The following is a 16,906-nucleotide window of genomic DNA, read 5'->3' as shown; positions in this document are numbered from 1 at the left end:
AAAACAACTTGTTCCCTGTCTGTTCTTTTCTGTGAACTGTCTAATCCTAGGATTTATTTAAAATTGCTCAAGCTGAAAATAAGTACTTACTTTGTTAGATAAAGACATTAGTAACATGGGCAATTCCATCTCTGTACCCCAGTGTAGCTCTCTGGGCTGTATCTTATAGAACTGGGGTGCTTTTAGCTATCAACCTATGAAAGAAAAAAATTGGGCTAAATAAAACAGACAGTAGCGGGATTGGGACAAAAGTTTTAGTACAGCACTATCAAAGGCTCTATGGGGTTAAATTGTCCCCTTGTTGGCCAGTTAAGATTAAAGGGCCTCAAACAAGTCTATTCTATTTAACCCAAGATGGAGAAATTTAAAAGATTGTGAAGAAGAGATTACAATGAGAAGCCTGACCAGCAATTGCTTGGGACATTAGTCAGGCTGGTTAAATCAAGTTAAAGATTAATAACAGGGCTGAAGTTCCTTGGCTTGGTGTCTCACTGGGGACCCAAAGCTTTTTTATTCCTTGAGATGGGAATTCTGGAACTGTGGTATAAGAAGTCATTGATGAAGCTCTGGCTCAGACTACAAGTAGATTAAAGAATATGGAAGCCTAGATTTATACAATAAATTAGTATTAACTTGCCTATCTTTGATAAAATAGGGGTGACTTTAGAGTGAAAAATTGTTTCAATAGAAATGATAATCCCAATTACGGATAGTAGATTCTAGTTTAATTAATTGTCTTTAAAATCTTATTTTACTTGTGAACTGAACTAGATCCTAAATTCTTCTAATAAAAATATTTAGCTAAAACCCTCTGGGCTAGTGTTTCATTTTTCTCCTGTCCTTTGCCTTGGAATTATTGAGAACTAAAACTGGTGGTTGTTTTTTTTTTTTTTTTTCCCTTAAGCCTTTCAATTGTAGACCCCAGCTAGACCATATAAATGTAAACTTTAGAGCAGTCATCACGACAGCTCATGCTTAGATGGTTTTGGTGACTGCTACTGTGTAAGCCACGCAGAAAGCTTGCCTGAGCTGATGTCAGGACTTTCATCAGGGATGTTTGGACTTTGAGTCCTGGGGATCTAGTCAATTGTCATTGCTTGCCTTCATTCCAGCAAAAATGAAACTCTGCCCTGGCTGGTGTGACTCAGTAGATTGAGCACCCACCTGCAAACTGAAGGGTGGCTGAATCAATTCCTGGTCAGGGTACATGCCTGAGTTGTAGTCTGGGTCCCTGGTTAGGGGCGTGCAGGGGGCAGCCGATTGATGTTCCTCTCATGCTTTCTCCCTTACTTCCCTTCTCTCTAAAAATAAATTAAATCTTTTTTAAAAAATGAAACTCTGAGCCTTTCATCTAGAGATCTTCTCAACTGGCAGACTCAAAGTCTCAGAGACTAACTGTGGTGTGCTATAATTATTACTTATTGTACAGGTATCCTGGCCTACTGCTTCTTCTACCATTGCTGTGGTTCCTGCTCGTAAATTTAACACCTAGAATGCCCCCTCTAAGGCTCAGAGACCAACAAGGAAGAGGCGAGTGTGTGAGGTTGTAAGAGCCTGATAAGAGGGCATGCTGGGCAGACAAATCTGACTCCATCTTACAAGCTAATACTCCCACTAGATTAAAACTGGACCCCGTTGTCCTATGTTCCTCAAGATTGAGGAATAATCAAAAGAAAGTGGGAAATTGAACCACGCAGAGAGTTGAGGCTCACTGGTGAGCTGAGGTCTGGCTGGCATCTCCCACTGCCAGAGCACAGAGGGCTACGAAAAGGAGTGGGCACTGCCGTCCACTTTGTTCCTGGGGCACTAGGCACAGGTGATAGCTTGAGTCTAAAGATCAAGTTCTTTGACAGATGGGAAACCTTCCTGTACAGCAAGATTACAAAGCCCCCAAAAGGGGAGTTGGTCTGTGGCTACAGCCCATCTACAGGCATGTGGGAAGGGATACAGTGGCATGGCACACAGGCCGACACTGGGAATCCAGGCCGCCACTTGTTCCAAGACAGCAAAATCTTCCCAGAAAGACAATGCCAGCCACTTCCCAACTGTCCTATGGGAATCTCCAGGCATGAAATCCCCTGACCTCAGCTAAACTGAGCTGCACTGGGAACCAGGCACAGGCCAAAGGGCAGCTCAAAATAGTCTATTTGCCAAATGGACCTTGACTGGAAGCCAACTGGCCAGAAGACCAGGGAGTAGCTGGGGATCCTGAGCACACACTGCACAACCAGGACCTAGAGGCTCTGGGCTGTGTGGAGCATTGCATGGAGCTAGAACTCAAGGCCAAGGCTGACCTGAAGCAATTGTAGCTGCTCAGGCCTGCTGATGGTAAACTGTACCTCCTCAAGCCTGCTTCCAGTTCAAGAAGGCTTGCTCTGAGGTGCCAGCAGATGGCCAGCCTTTGAATAAGTACGCAAAAACTACACTTAAAAAAAAAAAAAAAAAAAAAACTCCCAAAAAGGCAGATGCTGGTCCTTAGGGTACTTTTCACATCAGGCAGTTTTCTGCTGAGATGCTGGATTCATGACCCAAAAAGGGCCAATGTTAATTTTTAGAGCAAAAAAGCCTATTCAATGCCTTTCAGAGGGCTTGGATGATGTGACCACCCTGGCTTGCCCACCTCCCAGCTGCTGCCATCATTGCAGGGGATGGAAAACTAGGAATGTACTCACACTGGTCAGAGAAGGAAAACTCTGACTCCAAAAAACCTCCGCTGCCTTGCGGCATACCTCTTCAGGGGAAAGGCTAAGGGAGTAAACCCCGACAGAAAATCCGGAGCCGGAGTCCCTAAGGCGGTTTGACGTTGTAGTCAACACCGGCAACTCCTGCGGCGCACCTGAAGCCAAGCTGTATTGACTCCGTCTTTCCCTTGGACCCTTCAGCTGCGAAGAGAGGGGGGGTCTGCTGCATGGGCAACAGCAGACCCTCCATATCACCCTGCCCAGGCTCTGTAGCTTCAGCTTCACTGGAGAGGACACTCCAGCGTCATCGCAAGATGTCGATTCAACACGGGAGGAGACAGATACCGTGTCACTCCCGAGTCGGACTGCACAACCATTCTCGGCGGTGCAGATAGACTCTTAAGAAGCTACACCATCGTCTCTTGAGACGGACGGCTCCCGACGACGACTCACACTGGTCACACTCCTCAGCCATGTGCAGGGAGCTGGTGCTGAGGATTCTGATGCTGTCACCGCCAGTGCTCCTGATATTAAGAGCCCTTTCTCACCCACTAGCCTAGACCCCAACCCTATTGAGGGCAAGGATGATGGGCTCCAGGAGCCAGGTCAGCTAGATACACAGCAATCCTCCCCAAATGCCCTCACCAATGGCCTGCCCCCAGCAGCTTCTGCACACTGCAGCCTGCTTCTATTCACATGGGAGGGATGGAAGGCAGCCCAGGAGGTCCTTTCCTTATGCAACTTTACAATAGGCCAAAGAAGTTGGGAATATGCCCAACAGGCAATAGCAAAAATTGAGTGACTCCAGGCATCTGTGAGTTAGCCCCCGTTTCTCACTTGGGAAAGCTCTAGATGTTCTTCCTTAGACTGGATGAGATCTCCCCTGGACTACCATCACTGCCAGGTCCAGTAGGGAAGCAATTAGGATCCTGAGTCCCAGAAAAAGACGGAGGGATGAAGAGAAAGAAAACATACTGTGATGGGTCTTTGCACATGGAGCAACACCACATGTATGCATATTCAGGGACATTGTCATCTCTCTCTAAGAGACGTCATTCACCCAGGGGAACCCAGATGACCAAGGAGGCTGGGTGGGTTAGCCAGGCAGTCTGAACAAAGGAGGCCCTGGTGACCAGCCAGGCAAGCAGCCTCCCCAGAGGCGGGACTAGGTGTGTGTTGACCTGCTGGACATGACTAATGCACCCTGGGCAAAGACCCAGGACTCTGAGGAGTTCCATAACTTGATGGAGTCCTGTCCTTTCACAGAAAAAAAAAAATGGACTTAAGCTAGAGTTTGCTGGGAAGGAATCTGCGACAACAATTTTATTAACAGTCCATGTCCGATGATTAGGCAGGACCTGTTTTGGAGTCTTCACTGTCAGAGGAGCTGAACTCACTGGTAATGTCCAACTCCAAGGATAAGTCCTTCATCTTGTTGGAGCCAACAATCACATCTGCTTTCTCAGCTTGAGGTTTCTGTTTCTTCTGCAAACAGGTGACATAGTGCTGCAGTTCCCACAGGGAGGACAGCTGCAGGGTTTCCAAGTCGACCTCAATCTCATCGGGGCTGTATATCTTGAGTGAGGGCTCCCCAAACTGGATGATGTGTACCACTTGGCCCAGATTCTCCCTTGGGAGCTTGCTGATGTCTACGGTGAGCTGGCACTTCTCCTCATAGGACATGGGCATGCACTTGCCCTCCACCTCTGATGTGTACACTTCAGGGGGCTGGCTGTTCATGGGCACTGGCTCCTTCTTGCTTGTCTTACTGTTGCTACTGTTGTTTTCCTTGGTCTTTTGGGAAGGAAGCTCCTTGCCCTTTCTTTTCTTATTCTCCTCTACTACCTCTTTCTTTTTGTCATTTTCTTCTTTAATTTCCTTCTTGTCTTTCTCTTTGTTCTTTAGTTTGTTTTCCTTGGCCTGCATGATAGGTGCAAGCTGCTCTTGTACAACTTGAAGTTGCTTCTGCATCTCCACCACCTCTGGGGCTACCTCCTTCTTGGATTCATCACCTGAGCTGTCATTCTCTGAGGAGCTATTGCTGCTGCTGTCACTGGATGAGGATTAGGTTACTACATTGATGGGGGATGGCATCACTGAGGAGAATACAGCCACACCAGGTCTCCTGGGCTCCTCTGGGATCTTGGCAGAGCTCATCTTGACTACATTCTGAGGCTTGCAAGCCATGATGCTACCTTGTGGTCGGGTTGTACTTGTAGCAGTTAGAGAACATCAACCAGACCTTGGCACCAAATTCCTGAGCACAGTGATCTTCACCAGCCTCCAGTTTAGACTTGATTGTTCTCATATCCATGGGATACTTGATGATGTCACAATAGTTGTGCAGGCCCAGCACCTCCATATCAACAGGTTTTAGAAGGGCCAGGTGTAGGCTGTGCATGTGCTTCTTGGTGAACATCTCCATGAAGATGCCACTTGAGTTGCTCTGAGACCTTGCTGCTCTTGTCTGGTGCCTGGTGCTGCTGCAAATCAGGCATGTCCTTCTTTGGGGGCTTCACAGGCCTGCTGCTCTCCCACTGAGGGCCCAGCTTGGTGGTCTTGGGCTCCCAGGGCAGGAAAGGTGGCTTGTGAATGAGGTCCATGGTAGTGGGGGGGTGTCCATTTCCCTTTTCATACCTTTCTCTGTATTCATAGGCTATGGGGTAGCTGCAATGATGTGTAGATGACTGTAGGCTGGAGATCTGGCATGGGTGGGAACAGGATGCACTGGTAGGGGAGACAGCAGTAGCTGGGGAGGCACCATTGTCATGACAAGGGTCTGGACAATTGTGGGGAACTGCTCCTTCTGTTTTCAGGAATTGTAGCCCAAGCTGTGAGTCAGGACCCCCCAGGAGGGCTTTAAGTCTCAACAGAAAACCAGAAGGCTAAGGCTCACAGGACCGAAGACCACTCAGAGGGTTTCCATGGGAATTGTATTTAAAGAACACATTTTATGCTTTAGAGCTTGCTCCACTTTCCTTATCTTTTAGTTAACTATAAACAATTTGTAGCAAAGATTGTATGAAACCTTGAACCTAATGCCAGTGTGGCATCAGGATGTTTAGCAGACCCTGACACAAAATGGTCACTATGTTCTCTATATTGATATCTGTAATCAGTAACTGTCAACTGTAACCAAAGTGTCTGAAAGCTTATTGATGATTCATAAATCTTGACCTTGTATCTCCCAAATCCCCTCCTCAATAAAAGGCATGGGAGACAGAAGTTTTGTGCTCTTCTCCACTAGAGAGATTAGCCACCTCCCATTCCCCCAACAAAATACAGTGTCCTGGATAAATTTGTTTTTCCACTGTGGTCATGAAACCTCTGCTGGACAGGGAGTTTCCAACTATGCCAGGGCGTTGGAGGCAGCTCAGCCTCAGACAATGACTTCTGAGTGTGGCCACATAAGCAGAGGGTTCTGCTGAGAAGTCTGCATGGGGAGTGGAGTTGATGTCTGTGTTTCCTACTGTAGAGATGCCAGGTTTTGCCATCCTTGTTACTTTCTTTCCATGCCCTCTTCCTTTTGCCTGGACTATCATGGTCTCCATTTCCTCTGTGGGCAGTTTGTTGATTTTTTGCAAGAAGAGCGTCTCCAGAGCTTCTGCCATTAAGACTACGTCAACTCTGTAAGGAATAAAGAAGCCAGTGACTCTCAAACCAGTAGGAGATCATTAACAGATGAATCATGGAAAAGGGGCCAGGAAATGACATTCTGCAGCTCCTCACACATATCTCTGGGATCAAAAGGAGAAAGACTGTCATCACCAAACACAGAGAAGTGGGAAGATGTAGCTAGATAACTTTGCAAATAAGTTGAAGATAGACCTATAGCTAGATTACCTTTAGTTAATCACACCCTTAGTTAAGTAGTTAATCATGTTAGATTGTGACCCCGGATTAACCAGTAATGGAGAAATGGGGGAGAAGGAGAGGGAAGGGGGAGCTAATTGCGTTAGTATAAAACCAGTTTTCTTTATCTACTTTGGGTGCGCATGCCACTGACTGGCTCTGTGCCCGACTCTGCGGAGTTGTGAATAAATGCCTCACTTTGCTGCTGAAGTCCTGTGTCCCGGTGTTTTATTGTGAGTGTTTTTCACACCTCTAGGCTTTTATATATAATAGTTTGTCACATAGTGTTGAAGTGCTGGATACATTCCTTAGCATTGCAGTAATAGTTGTTTTCCAAGCGCTTCTTTATTGTTCCCATATCCATAGGTGTTTTAATAATATTATAGTAATCAGGGGGAATAAGTAAGGGAAGGGTTTAGTCAAAGAATGTGTATAAATGACCCAGGGACATGGACAACAGGGAGGGATATGATTGCAGGAGAAGGGATGGGCTGGATGGGGGGAAAATGGGACAACTGTAATTGAAAAACCAAAAACCAAACAAACAAAAAAAAGTAATCAGGGAGATTGAGCTTGACCTCATCCACAGGCTGCTGGAAAGACCATTCAAACTTGTGTTTCCCTAGTGTCTTGAGTACCACTTTGGGAAGATATTGCAGTTGGTCGGTCTGCTTCTTGGGCTTGTTGGCATTGGATGTCTCCAAGGGTGGTTTTGGGGGTGGGGAGGTTGGTGCTGGCCCCATTGGCTTGCTGGACTTGGGCCTGGACCTGCCATTGTAGACATTTACATCATTTCTAGTCCATCCTCTATTGCCTGCAGATTTCTTAATCTCATCTCAGGGCCATTCTCCACAGATATGTTACTGATCCCATCACATTCTCCACCAGGTACTCCTAGTGCCTGGCTACCACCCACAGCAATGCCTTACTCTTTCTCCTCCTCATTTAACAAAATGACTGCTCTGAAAGTCTTCATGTGGCTTCCTCTTGATATCCTTATTTATAGGACTTCTGTTCAGTCAGTATTCAGGAAGTTCTAAATCATGGTTGTTATGTAATTTAGTTGTGATTTTGATGCAGTTGTGGAAGTGTTACAGAAACAGGGGAGTCCAAAAATCCCCAGAGCTTGCAGCTGGGGGATGGGGAGAAGGAAGCAGCTTTTAGAACGCCTCCACATGCCTGAGGCTGGTGGCTACTGTCTTTCTTATGCAAAATGGCTTTAATGCATCCAAAGCCTCAGGCAGATGGGAGGAGTCTTGAACCAGGGGACGGTATGGAAAGCACACAGAGACTACGTAAGGGTCTGTGAATGGTCAGAACTGTTTGCAATGCCCACTGCGTCAGATGACGCAGTCAGGGATATATAAGCAGCTGCAGACATTTTAGCTCGGACTCTCACTCTGTGACTGGGGCACTCACTCGCGCTCTCACTCTGGCTCTGGCGCTCTGACTCTCTCTCTGGCGCGCTCACGATCTGGCGCTCTGACTCTCGCTCTCGCTCTCTTTCTGGCTGGCGCTCTGGCTCTCTCTCTCGCGCACTAGCTCTCGGGCTCTCTCGCTCTCCCGCTCTTGTGTGCTCCCTCCACATGGCTTGGTGAAGGGGCCTTCTCCATGTGGCTTGGAGAAGGGGTCTCCAGGCTGCGTTAAGAGGCTCTCACCATGCGGTTTTGAGAAGGAAAGGAGATCCGCGCAGTTTTCAGGAAGAAGACAGTTTGCAAGGAGGCTGAGAATCCAGGTGGTTCTGCATTGAGAGCTGGAGGGCACCACAGCACAGAAAGGACCTCCCCAATCAGGATTGAATGATTGGCAGCTGCTGGTAAAGCTGAACTGTGTTTGGAAAGTAGGGAAACAGTTTCTCTGACTTTCCTAAAACTAGCCTGGTTTGGAAGGGGGGGAGGCAAGGATATGTGTTTGTGGGTGTTTTAAAGAGCATAAGACTTAATAACAGAAATCCGCAAATAACTAAATCTATATAACTGTTAAATAAACAATTCTTTTTCTTTTCACCAAACTCTGGTATTGAGAGTTATAATTTTGGCGGCGGGCAATCGGGCCCCTAACTAAAGAGCCCGTGGGTTTGTTTTCAACTGGAGCAGCCCAGGGGTTCTGTAACAGAAGGAAGTGAACACAAGGTTTGCCTACTCTACCATCTTGATGAGAAGTATCTCCTTTTTCTTTTAAACTAAAGGTATATTAGGGATAAAGAAGCCAGTGACTCTCAAACCAGTAGGAGATCATTAACAGATGAATCATGGAAAAGGGGCAAGGAAATGACATTCCACAGCTCCTCACACATATCTCTGGGATCAAAAGGAGGAAGATTGTTATCACCAAACACAGAGAAATGGAAAGATGTAGCTACATAACTTTGCAAATAAGTTGGGGGTAGACTATAACGAGGTTACCCTTAATTAATCACACCCTGAGTTAAGTAGTTAATCGCGTTAGATTGTGAACTCGGGTTAACCCGTAATGGAGAAACAGAAGAGAAGAGGGGAGGGGGAGCTAATCTCATTAGTATAAAATCATTTTTCTTTGTCTACTTCACGTGCACATGCTCCTGGCTGACAGTGAGCCCGACTCTGCAGACTCCTGAATAAATGCCTCGCTTTGCTGCTGAAGTCCTGTGTCCCGGTGATTTATTGTGAGCGTTTCTCACAGGTATACATATCAAACGATTCAAAACCAAAACCAATATACCTTTTATGGCTTACCTACGAATACAAAAGGCATCCGCAAAAAGGGTACAAAAGATATTACTCTCCCAAGACTTAGGGCTACTCCCAAAGATAACCAAAGGGAAGATTTAAGCAATTCCCTAGTATAGTAAAGGGAGAAGCCAAAGAGTTTACATGCATGACCCACAGACATGAACTAAGGGAGGGAGGGATTGCTGGAGGGAAAGGAGGTACCAGGTGAAAGGGAGAAAAAAGGGGGAAAATTGGGACAAATATTAGTTATAACAGCATAATCAATAAAATATACTTAAAAAAGAAAGATTTAGAAAATTTCTCTGATATCTGGCAACAGTAAGATCCTAGCTGCAAATGGGATGCAACCCAAATTTCTGTCTGGCCATATTTTCAGTGCCCTCAACCTGACAATTGAGCGACCTGCACATTCAGAACTGAAAACCTCTGTGCCTCCTGGGGCAGGCAGAGAGCCAAGCTAAGTTCTCAGAACATACAATGAGACAAATAGGGAAGCAATAGTTGTCCCTGGGGAGGAAATGATCAATAACCAATGGATACCCCCAAATCAAACTTTAACCAGTCTCAACCCAAAGAACTAATTTTTTAAAATGTTTTTCTCCTGCTAATCTGATTTTTTTGTGAATGAAAATGGGGCTCTGTAGTAAAACTAGCCCAAAGTATACTTACAGAGTGATCTGATCATAAATTTCTAACTGGGCAAGTCATGGTGGGTAGTTGCTCCCCAGTCCTATAACTTCCCTAGTAAATATCTTTGCCTTATGCAAGCCCTGTCCATTGCTTTTGTGCATCAAGGTTAACACACCTTTGAAACACCTCTTTTTTAGATCCCTGGGAAGCATCACCACCTCAACATAGCACATAATCTTGTTAACTATGCTGTAATCTAATCACAGAGTTTTCCCCACCTTTCATTTTCCCATTTTCATGTAATCTTCCTTACGTGTCCTCCTTAATTCCAAATATATTAAAAGAAACTGCAAACCATCATTTTGGGAAAGCATTTTTCTCATTCTGCTGAGATTTTGCTTCCAGGTTTGTCCTGTTTGGCTCAAATAAACTAATAAACTGTTATAAAAATTCTGCACAGGCCTGAACATTCTTATGGTGATACTGAAAAGGAAAGGGCAATGTTAAATTGTTACCTTCCTTTTTGCCCATCACTACAGACAAAAATCTGACCTTGGTAAGAATTATTACCCTTAACTGACATTTGTCAGTTTTCCAGGACCCTATCTGAAATGTATTGCTTAAGCAAAAAGTCCCAATCGTGTGATGTTCTGAAGTTACTAACAGCAAGGAAGCCATTAATAAGATACAAGGAGCCCTGGCTGGTGTGTCTCAGTTGGTTGGGATAAACCAAAAGGTTGCAGGTTCGATACCCAGTTAGGGCATGTGCCTAGGTTGCGGGTTTGATCCCTATTCAGGGCTTGTGTGGGAGGCAACTGATTGGAGTTTCTCTCTTGCATTTGTAAGGATAAAGAAGCCAATGACTCTCAAACCAGTAGGAGATCATTAACAGATGAATCATGGAAAAAGGGCCAGGAAATGACATTCTCCAGCTCCTCACACATATCTCTGGGATCAAAAGGAGAAAGACTGTCATCACCAAACACAGAGAAATGGGAAGATGTAGCTAGATAACTTTGCAAATAAGTTGGAGATAGACCTATAGCTAGATTACGCTTAATCACACCCTTAGTTAAGTAGTTAATCATGTTAGATTGTGAACCCAGATTAACCAGTAATGGAGAAACGGGGGAGAAGGAGAGGGAAGGGGGAGCTAATCGCGTTAGTATAAAACCAGTTTTCTTTGTCTACTTCACATGCGCATGCCTCTGGTTGGCTGTGCGCCCGACTCTGCAGACTAGCTTTGCTGCTGAAGTCCTGTGTCCCAGTGTTTTATTGTGAGCGTTTCTCACACATTGGTGTCTCTCTCTCTCTCTCCATCTCCCTCTCTCTCTCTCTCTCCATCTCCCTCTCTCTCTCCCTAAATATCACTGGATATACCCTTGGGGGAGGAGTTAAAAAAAGAAAAAGAAGATATTTGGAAAGGTGAAGGGGCAAAGTATCAAGTTATTCACTCTCCAGCCAATGAACCATTTCTATAACTCTAAGTTGAGTAAAGAATAATTTAGCTACTTCATTCATTCAGTCAAAATTATTTACTGCCTTTCCTTTATGTAGAGGATGAGAATGTAAAATTATACTGATTATTTTACCTCCAATGTTTATATTAAAATAATGATTCTTATAAACAGCACACAACATTGCTGATAATATTATCTTGCTCCTCAAGTTACAAGATCTGGAATAGAATATAAAATAACCTCCATTGGAGTTCAGTGGTTCAAAAAAGTTAATTGCCCAAGGACACAAGTGAAATAAAGCCGAATTTTCCTGATTTTGTCAAGAGTACATAGCATTGCTGGAGAAATTAAACTCACCCTGCCTCCTACTGAGACAGGATAGTAAGAAGCTAGGAAAATTCCTTGACAAGTGAAATAAGAAAACTGAGACAGCTGAACACAATGGCTGAGCAATTTACAGCCAGATACAAAAGTTCACCTTCCTAGAGATAACATCTAGGCCTCAGCTGTTTCAGCTCCAGTCCCAGAAAAGCAGCAAAACCAGGTGGGCAAGGCCAGAACCAACTACAATGACTAATGATCCCCTGCCCTCCCCTGCCCTGACCAATCAGAGGAGACCATGACCCTGAAAGGGCACACCTGGAGAACTGATTAATATTCTGCTGGAACCCTCCCCTGAGACCTCCGCTAAGATTCTTGCCTGCAAGAGAGAGATAAAAGCCTCAAGACTAAGGACCCAGCATGCATGTGCTCTCCCTCTGCGGAGCAGCAGCACCATTCCCTTTCCTTTCTTCTTCCTCTCCCCCAGCTCCTTTATACACAGGCACCGTCTCATAAGCTGTAAGGTAATAGGCAGCTAGCAGCTTGTCCCAGGTTGATCCCCTGAACCCATCCCTAAGGCCCCTTTTCTCTGACTTCCCTGTGTGCTAAGGCAGCCCAGCCTAGCTCCTGTTGCTTCTTCTATGCTAAGCCTTTCTTGTCACCCTCATCAGGCCCATTCTCTCCCTTGAGAACATATTAATAAAACTCTTACTCATCCACTTTGTCTCGCTGATCTGTAATTCTTTACTGTGTCCATGAGAAGAACTAAGCTTCCAGTAACAATACCTCCTTTCAAAAAAGTAGGGTTCTAATGGCCTAGGACCAGAATAAGGAGACTTGAAAGCCATCATCTCTTTTTTTTTTTTTAAGATGTTTTATTGATTATGCTGTTACGGTTGTCCCAATTTTTTTCCCTCTGCTCCCCTCCACCCAATGGCCCCCCTCCCTTCAATTGTCCCCCACTTTTAGTACATGTCCATTGGTTGTGCATATAGTTCTTCTCAATCTCTTCCTGTCTACTCCATTCCCTCCTACTATGCTTCTTAATTCCTGTACCATCTCCCTCCCTTTCCCCCTTCCCCCTCCCTGCTGACCTCCCCCCAATATGTTCCCCATACCTATAGTTCTTTTTCTACTCTCGTTGCCTACTTAGTTTGCCTTTCTTTCGATTCCCTAGCTTCTGTTGTTGGTTTTTGTGATGCAGTTTTCATTTTAATGTCCATAGTTTTGATCCTCCTTCTTCTAAACAAGTCCATTTAACATCTCATATAACAGTGGTTTGGATCTGATTAACTCCTTCAGTTTTACTTTGTCCTGGAAGCACTTTGTCCTTCTATTCTGAATGACAGTTTCACTGGATAGAGTATTCATGGCTGTAGGTTTTTGATTTTTATTACTTTGAATATTTCTTGCCAGTTCCTTCTTGCTTGCAGAGTTTCTTTGGAGAAATCAGCTGACAGTCTAATTGGGACCCCTTTGTACGTGATTCTTTTCTTCTCTCTTGCTGCTTTTAAGATTCTCTCTTTATTTTTAATTTTTGACAATCTGATTATAATGTGTCTTGGAGTGGTTCTCTCTGGGTCCAGTTTTTCTGGAACTCTCTGTGCTTCCTGGACCTGTAACTCTATTTCCTTCCCCAAGTTTGGGAAGTTCTGTTTCATTATTTTTTCACATAATTTTTCAATTTCTAGTTCTTCCTCTTCACCCTCTGGCAATCCTATTATCCGAATATTCAATCGCTTATAGCTGTCTCAGAGGTTTCTGATCTTCTCCTCACTTTCCTTACTTCTTGCTTCCTCTTTCTGCACTGGTTGTTTGCTCCTTCCCTATGTTCCGGTTTGTTGATTTGATCTTTGGATTTTATTTCCTCACCACTTGTCTCGTATGTGTTTTCATTCATTTCAGTATGAGTAGCTTTCGTTCCTTCCCTGTCTTGTTCCAAATCTTTTCTTAATTCTGTAAGCCATCTTATGACTATAGCTCTGAACTGAGCCTCCGAGAGGTTTTTTATTTGTTCCTCTGTCATGTCTCTCATCTGCTGCCTGGTGAGCTGCGTCACCGGAATTTCAATCATTGTCTGCTTCATTCTAACAGATTTGTGTTTAGTTTTCTTCCTGGGCAGGCTATAGGGGGCAGAGCCCCATGTACTCGTCACTGCCCAGCGACCGGCAGCGATTGGCGGCTGGTGGCGATCAGCAGCGATCGGCGGCCGGTGGCGATCCGCAACATTTTCCACCTCTCTGCAGCGCTTTGTGTGGGGCAGGGGGTCCAAGATGGATTCCTGCCATTACTCTCTGCTGAGAGACTGGGAGGCTCCTTCCCCACAGCCTCACCGTTCAAGGCAGTGGGGGGGTCTGCCTTCCCCAGTGTTGGAATCATGAGCTGCCGTGTTTCGACTGCAGCCGGGATTGCTCCCCTGACATTTCTCACAGTCCCACCACTATTCATGAGGCTACCGCTGACAGCTCAGCCCGACCCTTCCGTCCCGATTCTGATCTTGCCCCTCCTACCAATCCAGATGAGTACCGCTGCTTTATAACTTCATACTTTGGGCTTCCATGTAGTTTTATTTTCTGGAATTTCTGGTTATCTTTTGTTTTGAGGTAGTTGTATTCCTTCTTAGTTGTAGAGGGAGACCGAGCATGTCAGTCTAAGCCTCCATCTTGGCCGGAAGTGAAAGCCATCATCTCTTATTGTAACCAGAAAACCCCAGAGCAAGAGAGAAACCAATCACTTTTCAAGGAAAGGCACAGAAGGAAGAAGAAAAGGCTAGTAATGTTACCCAAGAATTTAACAAAAGGAAAAAGAAGCACTCAGATCAGTAAATATGCCACTATTAAAAAGACACAGAAGAGAAAATTGTTCAAATGTCAGAAATGTTGGAGCAAAGAAAGTAACTCTCAGTCAGATAAAAATCCTCAGTCATGGACAAAACTTATTGCAGCATCTGGCTAATCAGAGGCTATCCAAAGCTTATTGGTGGGTGTCAGGGAAACTCCTTCTGTGGCTTTATCTTTTTTGGCTAGTTTCTTTCTTTGTTGTTGTTGTTTTTAATAACTTCACACACTTCCTCAGGAAACTAAAAGCAAAGATATGGCCAGTGCAGTCAGCTCTGAGAATGTCAGGAGACGTGAAGGCTGCCAACAGCCCCATTCCCTGATGTAACTCTTCCTGCCCATAAACAGATTATGCAATAATATTTCTCGTTCCAGAATATCTAGTGCATCTGACAGTGGTGGAAGTGGGTTTGTTCTTTGAGGGTCCTTTGAGAGTATATCTCTTGCAAAAGTTTTGAGACCCTACATTCAATGTGGAAACATACAGAACATCAGACTACTAAAAACAAACAAACAAACAAAATTAAAGAACACCTGTCTTTCCAGCCATCTGCTGTGTCATATCACCCGGAGGGCCAGGAGCTATAGGAGATGCTACCCCACCCAGGGCAGGCAGCCAATTCTCTTCCTCTGCATTTGAACCCTTTCCCAAATTGCTGTATGTGTGATTTGGAAGCCATTGTCACCTGCACTTGAAAGACTAAATATTAAGAAAAAGTTTGCCCTTATATGCCAATATAATCAGTCATGTGGTTTCTCTCCATTACAACCACCCACCCAATAGAAAAAAAAGGGGCAATCTGCATGATAAAACCTTCCAGTTCTCTTCCCCTCCAAAAGAGATGATGTCTGGCCCCCAAATAATCCCTTCTTTCTTTTTTTAATAGCTCCCTTGCGCTACCCTTTGTTTCACTTATAAATGGATCCAAACATTCCATAAACAGAGGAGGAGGAGGTGGAAGGTGAGAAGAGAGAGGTGAGCCTTGCATGTTTATCCTCTCAGTTGAAAAGTCATCTTGGAGGAAATACTGATTCTTCACGTCTACAAAGTACAGTTAGTAGAGTTTACTTCTTTCATATTCACAATTATTTTAGAATTGTATGAAGTTTAAAAATCATTGCAAGCATTTTAAAAAATCTGACTTAGAGGTCATCACACACAGAAGGAAGGGCCATATGGAGACAGAGAGAGAATGAAGGGATGCAGCCACAAACCAAGGGACCACTTGAAGGAACCCCCAGAAACTAGTAGAGGCAAGGAACAGATTCTCCCCAGAGATTCCAGAGGGAGTATGGTTCTGCTAACACCTTGCTTTCCGACTTCTGGCCTCCAGAAAGGTGAAAGACTAACTTTCTGCTATCTTAAGCCACCAAGTTTATTCTGATTTGTTGCACAACACCAGGAAACTAGTACAGATGTTGACCAGCAAGACAGGATCCTGAACCCTGGCTGCTGTGGCTCAGTGGATTGAACATTGGCCTGCAAACCAAGTGTCGCTGGTTCGATTCCCAGTCAGGCCACATGCTTAATTTTCATGCCAGGTCCCCAGTTTGGGGGCACATGAGAGGCAACCACACAATGATGTTTCTCTCCCTCTCTTTCTCCTTTCCCCTCTCTCTAAAAAACAAACAAATAAAATAAAATAATGAAAATATTTTAAAAATAAAATAAAATATAAATAGTTGATTAAAAAAAAAAAAGACAGGATCCTGGTACCCTGATGATACCTTGAAGTCCATCTACCTCCAGACTGTTAACAAATAAGAGAAATAAATTTTTGTCTTGTTTAAGCTAAAAAAGAAAAAATCTGACTTAGTGCAATTGTGTTTTATATAAGTGGGCAGTTAGCAGCTTTTTTTTTTTTTTTTTTTTTTTAGTAGCTTATTTTTTTAAACAGATACTTAATTTTGATGATGGGCAGCTTTGTATTTCATTCTGCATAAAAATAGTTGAAATATTGACATGCAAAGTATCATTCTTTTTATTATTGATAAAATTAAAAATAAACATACTAATCTGCTGATCTTAAAAAAACCATTTTAAAGTTGTTTCAAAGACATTTTGAAGAGATTTTATGGGATTTTATCTTATTTATTATTTTTCTTAACTTTCCAAATTTTCTACATTACTTTAAAAAAATTTTAATGTTGTTATACATGCATACAATTTAATAGTTATATCGGGATTGTTGCAAAAACTAGATCCAATCCGATAAGCCCATATTTCCAGAGCCAACAACTTTTAAATCTTTACCTGATTGTTTTGGTATTTACCTTCTTAAAAAACAAGATTCAACTGAGTAAACTTAAACGTCTAATTGGTTTTATTAAGTGATTCATGAATCAGGAACCACCTATTTCTTTTATCTTATTTGTTTTTATTAATTTTTCTTTCTTTTTTTAAATTTATTTTT

General features: G+C 43.9%; 1 pseudogene; it reads right to left on the bottom strand.

The window, feature by feature from the left end:
- Positions 1-4,028: 4,028 nt before the first annotated feature.
- On the bottom strand, positions 4,029-13,884 carry LOC149991528 (bromodomain-containing protein 4-like; annotated as a pseudogene).
- Positions 13,885-16,906: the final 3,022 nt, after the last annotated feature.

The sequence above is a fragment of the Furipterus horrens genome, unplaced genomic scaffold (assembly GCF_987537825.1).
Source record: "Furipterus horrens unplaced genomic scaffold, mFurHor1.1.pri manual_scaffold_17, whole genome shotgun sequence".
Classification (NCBI taxonomy): Eukaryota; Metazoa; Chordata; class Mammalia; order Chiroptera; family Furipteridae; genus Furipterus; species Furipterus horrens.
This window is presented reverse-complemented; position numbering and strand designations above follow the sequence as displayed.